Source organism: Petaurus breviceps, unplaced genomic scaffold, assembly GCF_028583685.1.
Source record: "Petaurus breviceps papuanus isolate PSGF00001 unplaced genomic scaffold, PetGlider_PUasm1.0 90977, whole genome shotgun sequence".
Lineage (NCBI taxonomy): Eukaryota > Metazoa > Chordata > Mammalia > Diprotodontia > Petauridae > Petaurus > Petaurus breviceps.
The window spans coordinates 36,970,478-36,978,703 of record NW_027187391.1 but is presented as its reverse complement, the minus strand read 5'-3'; the positions used below and the strand labels follow the sequence as shown (position 1 = coordinate 36,978,703).

At 38.3% G+C, this 8,226-nt stretch overlaps 1 non-coding gene across 1 annotated transcript; it reads left to right on the top strand.

Moving 5' to 3' along the window:
• Nucleotides 1-668: 668 nt before the first annotated feature.
• Nucleotides 669-775, top strand: LOC138153366 (U6 spliceosomal RNA). The gene has a single exon (XR_011166348.1). It is a non-coding gene; the product is annotated as a U6 spliceosomal RNA (small nuclear RNA).
• Nucleotides 776-8,226: the final 7,451 nt, after the last annotated feature.

Sequence of the window (8,226 nt, the reverse complement as noted above, 5' to 3'; positions counted from 1 at the left end):
TCATTCATTCATCCATCAGGGACCCCATCAATTGATGAGCTTGCAGGGTATAGAGCCTTTATTTGAGACTTTATCATCATTTTCATTATATCTCATCAGTTGGAGAATAATTGTTTTATTATGGATCAGAGCCACTTCTTTGTTATAGCTCATTAAAAAGAGGTCAGTTCCAGAATTTTCTATCAACCCTTACATAGAGAAAAGAAAGCAGCAGAACAGCTGAGGGTAGGGAAGAGGAATTAGTATAGCTTTGGAACTCTGCCCTGGGCATGAGTTGTCCTGATGAGTGAGTGAGGGAGGGAAAAATCATCTACTACACTGTAGCTAACTGGCCTCAAACTTGACTTCACATCCATCTATGCTAAACATGCCATCTATTCTGTCACTGGGTATAGTGCTCCCTCTCCCATTGTTCTGGGATTGGCCTGTCTCAGGCTGGCTCCCTAACAGTTTAAGCCTGATGTTGGAATAAAATGAGACAATCATATGTCATTCAACAGTTAACAAAAAGCAACAGTCATAGGGGAAAGATACTTAACAAGGATATGTATCAAGAATACAGTGAATTGATTCAACAAAGGCAAGCTCCCCTATTTCTGAATTGCCCATAGTGGTCTGTCAGGCAGGTAGACATTTCTATCTCTTGCTCTGGGAAAAGTAGTCAAATTGTACTTGCTTTGGCAGCACATATATTAAAATTGGAATGATACAGAGAAAATTAGCATGACCCCTATGCAAGGATGACAAGCAAATTTGTGAAGCATTCCATATTTTTTTTCATATTTTTGGTGGTTTTGGGGGGACCATATCTTCTTTCACAACATGACTAATGTGGAAATATGTTTTACCATGATTGCACATGTATAACCTATATCACATTGTTTACTGTCCAAAGAAGGGAGAAGGGTAGGGAAAGAGGGAGAGAATTCAGAATTCAAAATTTAAAAAAATTAATGCTAAAAATTGTCTTTATGTGTAATTGGGAAAAATAAAATATTATTTTAAAAGAAAAGTAATCAAATTAATGTTACCATTGTTTCTGGAAAGGTGTGGCAATGAACTCCATTCACCATTGGTGTGGCTTCCCAAACCTAAACTCCCTTTCCTGTTCAACACTTCCTACACGTATTGTCTGTTTCCATTAGAATGTAAGCTCCTTGAAGACAAGGACTGGCTCATTTTTATATTTATAACCTCATTCATTACCTAGCACAGTAGTTGGACCATAGTAGGTGCTTGATCAATGCTTTTTCATTCATTCACTCATTCATTTCAATACTCTGTGTTTTAGGAATTTCATTTTGGCATCTGTGTAGAAGATGGAATGGAGAGGGAAAATTAGAGACAGGGAGGTCAATTACAAAAGCTCAATAGTCTAGGCAAGAGATGATGGAGGCCTAAACTGAGGTAAAGTCTCTATGAGTGGAAATAAAAGGACAAATGTGATAGATGTGGAAGCAGGGCCAACAAGATTTGACCACTGATTAGATAAGGTAGCTGGGAGAAAAGAAAGAGTAAAGGATGGTTTCAAAGTTATGTGAATCCAAATGACCAGAAGAATAGTGGAACCATCAGCAGAAATGAGAAAATCTAGCAGAGGGGTAGTTTGGGGGGAAAATATGAGATCTGTTCTGGACCTGTAGAGCTTGAAATGCTGATGGGATATCCAGATAAAGTATCCAACAGTCACTTGAAAATATAGTACTAGAATTCAGGGTAGAGATTAGGGATGGATAGAAAGATTTAGGAATCATCTGCACTGCTGCTAATTAAAGTCTTTTGGGAGTAGAGAAGATTATTAAGAAAAGAAAGAAAAAAGGGAGAAGAAGATCCAGGATAGAGCCTTGGGAGAGTGAAAGGCAAACTCACATTTAGTAGGTAAGAGAAAGATAATGATCTAGCAAAGGAGAAGGAGGAGTGGATAGACAGAAGAAAAGTAAGAGTATGCAAAGGAAAGTCTAGGAAATGGTCATCTCAAAACCTCAGATAGATCAAGGTGGTTGAGGGCTAAGAGAAGGTCATTGGATTTTTTTTTCATGAAAGTACTATTTATGCCTTTGTTTTTATATAATTTCAGAACATTACTATTCTCTCACCCTCACCATATCAGACAATGAACTTTCCCTTAAAACAAAGGAGAAACACTTAAGCAAAAAACAAACGGAACTAATATGACAATGTATGTAACATTCTCAACATTGTGTCAAGGGAGATATTTTTCATGATTGGTTCTCCAGGATCATTATTAGTGTAGGCCTTTTAGATTTAGCAGTTAAAGGTTGATAACTTTGGAGAGAGAGTAGTTTCTGTCTTATGCTGGGGTTTGATGTTGAATTATGAAAGACTGACTGAAATTATAAAAGACTGATTGGGAAAAGGAAACCTTGAGTGTGGGCAACTCATTACAGAAGCGTGGCTATGAAAGGGATATAGGACAATAGCTTTAAGGAATGACAGAGTTAAGTGAAGATTTTTTTAAGAATCATGGAGACCTGGGAATGTTTGTCATTAGAGGTGTGATAGTAATGGCATTTAAAGATTCCCCTGTATTGGCTTGGTTTTCAAATTGATTGTGTTAAAACCCAGAGCTTGTTAATCCCACCTGTGGGATGGACTTTTTGATGTGAAAAGAAAGTCCTGAACTGGGAGGAGCTGGTGACGTAGATTTGGAGAGACACAAGAGACAGGCAGAAGACCTTTTTGGAAGCAGCACCTCGTGGAGAGAGAGAGACTAAGAGAATTGCTGGTGGCCGCTTTGAATTGCCCTGGACTTTTGAGACCTGCCCCCTGAGCTGCCAAGGACTGAGGAGACATGGCTGTTTTGCTGGTACTTTGTCTGTCTGTTTTGATGTTGTTTTGCCAGATTTGTCCACTGGTGAAAGATAGTCCTGTTGTTGAAGAAGTCCTGGAACCTGGCTGTTCACTAAGAAGCCCTGAGACTGTCCTGCAGACAGAGAGTGAATACTGTCCACTGGTGAAGGACGGTGCTGTTGTCGCAGGGGTCTGGAGACTGTCCTGCAGACAGAATGAATATGTCCACTGGTGAAGGACAGTGCTGTTGTTGCAGGGGTCTGGAGACTGTCCTGCAGACAGAGTGAATACTGTCCACTGGTGAAGGACAGTGCTGTTGTTGCAGGGGTCTGGGAGCCTTTCTGTTGGTTCAGAAGCCCTGAAGAAGGATTTTCTTGTTGTATGTTTACAGAAATCCTGGGAGAGGGCTTTGCTAATGTGTTCAGGGGTTCTAGGACTGTTCTACAGACAGAGGATAAATTCATGAAGGGATTGGCAATGTATCTTATGGCCTTGCTAAGCCTTGTCTCCCCAGGAACTAAGATTGCTGAGAACTTGCCTCTTGTCAAGATGAAAAAAAGACCTCCATTTGGGTATTAAGTGCTGTGTTTAAACTTGATGTAACTCTGGGGTAGATTCAATTGTGATCCAGGGGTGGGGAACTTTTGACCTTATGTTTGGAAACTAATCTCCATTTGAGAAGAGGGGCTTTGTGGTGGACTTAATTAAGGTATAGCCTAGGGGTGGAGAAGTATTTAGAACAGAGACTTTGTAATTGATTGAATGATTGGAAGGTCCTGGGGTGGGGTAGTCCTTGGAGATTATTTAATCACATTTAGTAAATGCTGTATTTGGAATGATGTCATGTTTTGATCTTCTCTGTTCTTGGTTGGTCACTGAATAAAATGGAGAGCACCTATGCTGGTATTCTGAACCTTGGGAAGTTGCCTTTCCTTGGCATTACATTACAAGAGGGAAAGGAGCTAGTTGATAAGGAGAGAGAGAGAGAGACAGAGAGGAGATAAACTCCAGAACACAGTAGGGATGGGATCAAGAACAAAACTTGGAAGAGCTAGTTTTGGTACGAAGGACCATCTGTTTGCTAGAGATTGGAGCAAAGAAGGAGAAAATGGAGAATAATGGAGTGTTTTTGAGGTATGAAGTGATGAAGAAGAGGAAATTTGAAGTTGATGGCTTCTCTTTTCTTAGTAAAGGAAGAATACATTTTCTCTACTGAGAGGGACAGAAAAGGTGGTATAGGAAGCTTGAGAAGGGAGATGAAAGTTTAGGATAGATAGAACATTTATTAAGTGCTTACTATGTGCCAGGTATTGTGCTAAGTACCAGAAATAGAAAATAAATAACTGTCTCTCTCCTCAAGGTGCTTAATGAGGGAAGATACATGTAAAGGGATGGTGGAACAGGAGAAGGGAAGAAGAAAAGGGTACTTACACAGATACATGACAGGGTGACTTTGCAACGAGGCATGGAAGCCTGGTTTCTGGGTAAGTAAAGCAAGAGACTTAGGGGACTCAGACCTTAGAGGAGCTATGAATGGAGTCCTAGTTTCAACTGATAAATGCATGATTTTGAGAATGAGGAAGTCAGTCAAAAGGAAAAAAGAATTGTCATGCCAATAGTCAAAGTCCAGTTGAGAACAGATAATATAAATTTTTAGTAAACCCAAGAAGCATGGTAAAATGACTTAAAAAAAGTTTTCATTGCTATCTTTTTTTAAACATCATCCTAGTTTTCCCATTATGCTTCTTCTTCTCAGAGTGCCATCCCATATGAAAATAAAATGGGATTTTTTTTTCAAGGCAAAAAAGAAGTGTGAAAACATGTACAATGTGCAATACCAGTGGACATTCAATATCTCCAAGGTGATCAGGTAGGTGGGAGTATACTCTATATCTCCTTTCTAGTCATGTTTGATCTTTATAATTTTACGATATTCATTTTTACATTTTTTGTGTGTGATGGTTCTTCCCATTTCCATTTCCAGTATAGTCATTGTGTATATTGTTTTCTTGGCTCTGCTTAACTTCACTATCAGTTCATGTAGCTCTTTCAATCCTACTCTGTATTCATCACATTCATAATTTCTTTCAACATAATAATTTGTAATTTCTTTCAGTATTTCTTTCAACATTCCATTATGTCCATATACCTGACATAGAAAAAATTTGAGGGACATAGTTTCTGGGTAATTAATCATTTTATTAATTATGCTAGCATATAATTAATAAAAGGGGTCATTGGTACTCTCAAATGCCAAAGACCCATCATGGAACCCATTCAATGCTTATATACCCTTGGAAGAGTGGATGTTCTTGAGGGTGGCAATCAACTCTGATTGGTTAATAAGTGATGAAAAAGATGAATATTATAATGAGAGGTGGACTTAGTCTAATGAAGGACTGGGGAAATGTGACTTTGATTATATCATTTACTTCCAAACCACCCCCAGCTTTGGGCAATCTAATCAAAGAATTTATCCCCACCCAAACCTGAGTAGAACACAATGGGCTTCTCTACCACAGGTCTGGCACCAATAATCCACATGAGTGTTGGGGGCCTGTGAACCAGTTGTTATACTAAATAGCAATAGTGAGACTGTGTCTAACTTGATTGTATTGAATCTAGAACTGTATGGATGTGTTGATATGGAAAGTTTAAACACATTAAGGGCTAAAGGCTGCACAAACTGCTGCTCAGTTCAATTGTGTCTGAAGACTACCTACCTAGATAATGCAATAAAAACGTATGTGTGTTCCTGAGTATCAAGTATGATCAGGTACAGAAGGTACTGCTAATATTATCCTCATTTTATAGATGATGAAAATGAAACTTGAAACAATTAAGAGACTTGATGAGATTTTTATAGCCAATAATTTTGTTGGGATTTGCTTTTACAGAATATTCAAGACAAAGTAAGGAAAATCCCACTCAGGAACATCTGAAAATAGAGGCTTGATTGTTCTGGTGTTAATGGGGGGAGATATCAGCATGACAGAATTTTTTAAAAGAATTCAATAAAATAAGGTTCATTTAAGGATTCATCCTACACACTCTAGTAATTTGCTGATCCCTTGGCAAAGTCTTTGATTTCTCAGACCCCCAGGGATTAGTCTGATAGCAATAGACTATATGCATGTTTGAATTTATAAATGAATAATATACATCTAGATAGCCTTGGAGATCCCTTCCAGCTCTATATTAATGTCACTCCACTGTTCAAAAATCTTTTGTGTTTCCTCTTAACTGTAGGATAAAATACAAATTCCTTAGCCTGACATTTATGGTCTTCCACAGTCTTGTTCCAACCTATCTTTGGAGCTAGGAAGTTCCCTGATTAACTTGTTGAGTTTATGGTAGAGGAAGGAGGATTTTGTTTGAATCTCATTAATTTAAATTGAGACTGCCTGGCTTAATGGATGTAGGGGTAGGGAACTCAAGGCCTTGAGGCCACATGTGGCCCCCCTAGGTCCTCAAGTTTGACTCTTTGACTAAATCCAAATCACCCCTGGGATAGGGCATAGGAGACTTGGTTAAAATCCCACCTCAGACACTTACTAGCTTTGTGATTAGGAAAGTCATTTAACCTTTCTGAACCTCTATTTCACAGAGTTGTTGTGATTATCAAATGAAAAAAATGCATCTAATGCGCGTTATAAACCTTAAAGCAATACAGACACATAAGCAAGGTACTATTGAGATGGTTGGTTGGTTATAGGACAGAGCCACCCCTTTGTGTTAGTCCTATAAAAGGATGTCTTTATAGTGGGAACCTATTACCTTTTGCCTTTTCCTCTTTTGGAGGACAGACCAGAGAGCACTGAGATATCAATGAAACTGAGCCCTGGGGAAGTTCCGCTCCTCCAGTCCCCACAGTGCTAATGGCTGATTTGGGGCAGAGGCATATGGAAGTTCTTCCTATTCACATAGCCTGAGAGTTCTTGGACCCCAAAATTCCTGGCCTTAGAGAAACAGGGGCATAAAATCTTAGATCAAGAGATGACAGTCATAGAGAAAGGTGTTTCCTCTCTAACAATCCTAAGTACATTTTTTGTCTGGGGAGTTACAATCCCTTTGAGCAAGTAGCATGAGTCTAGATACTTATATGTTTCTCTAGCATGAAAATGTCAGCAATGTCTAGTTATTTTCCTTCCAAGAGGAAGTCAAATCACAGCGGGGTGCTATGAATTTCCTGGACCAGTATTTCCCAATGCTTTTGTTTTATGAACCTCTATCAATAACAACAAAAAAGCATCACGAACACCAAGGTAATTGAATAATATCTTCATAATAATTTAATTTAGTAGCTTAATGATATCTTCATAACTCCTTATGATATTCCTTTTAGATTTATTCATTAAACTCTAAGAGAAACTATGACAACTTTTATCCCTGACCCTGTCTCCCAACTAACATTTATATCATATGATTACAATTACATAATATAAAATTTTATTCTATTTCATATAGTGAGGTGGGGTAAAATGCACTAAAAATTATGATTTGGGGAGGATGTTCTCAAGATTGGACCCAATCCATATAAGTCTGTTGGACTCAGTCAGTCCTGGATCTTCATAGCACTTACCCACAGGTTATATTGCCCTTTAAATATACTATGCTGACTTCAAATTGAACTATTAGCTCTTCTCCTAATTTGCTATAACATCTCAGCCCATTCTTCATGCCTAAACTGTACTTCTTTCTTATAGCTGCCTTTCAGATTCTTTATCTCCTTTCCAGACTGAATTCAGGTACTAACTCCTCTCTAGAGATTTCCCTGATACTCGCAGCATCTGTTGGTGTTCTCTTCATCTTCAAAAATTCTTCTCGCATGTCATGCAATCTATACTTTATCCTTCTACTTCTATCAAATTGTACTTATTAGTATACATTATCCTGTCCTAATAGAATTGGTACTCCTTGAACACCGAAAGGGTTTCTATCTTCCCAGCAGAATTTGTGCTGAGCCATAACAGTGTTTCCTTTTTTATTTTTTTTCTTATCCTCAGAGCCCTGCATAAAGAAGGTACATAATAAACTCTGTTTTGGATTGAATAAATCACTCAGTTTTGGTAGCTATTTATGAATATGTATGTATGTATATGTATATGTTTACATATTCACACATACCCACATATATCTATACATACATATGTGGCTGTTGTGGTTTAGTTGTTTCAGTCTTGTCTGACTCTTTGTGACCTCATTTGGGGTTTTCTTGGCAAAGATACAGGAGTCTTTTGCTATTTCCTTCTCTAGCTCATTTTTACATGAGGAACTGGGGCAAACAGGGTTAAATGACTTGCTTAAGGTCATACAGCTAGTAACTGTTTGAGGCCTGACTTGAACTCAAGAAGAAGAGACTTCTTGACTCAAGGCCTGGCACTCTATGTACTGTGCAACCTAGCTGCCTTATAG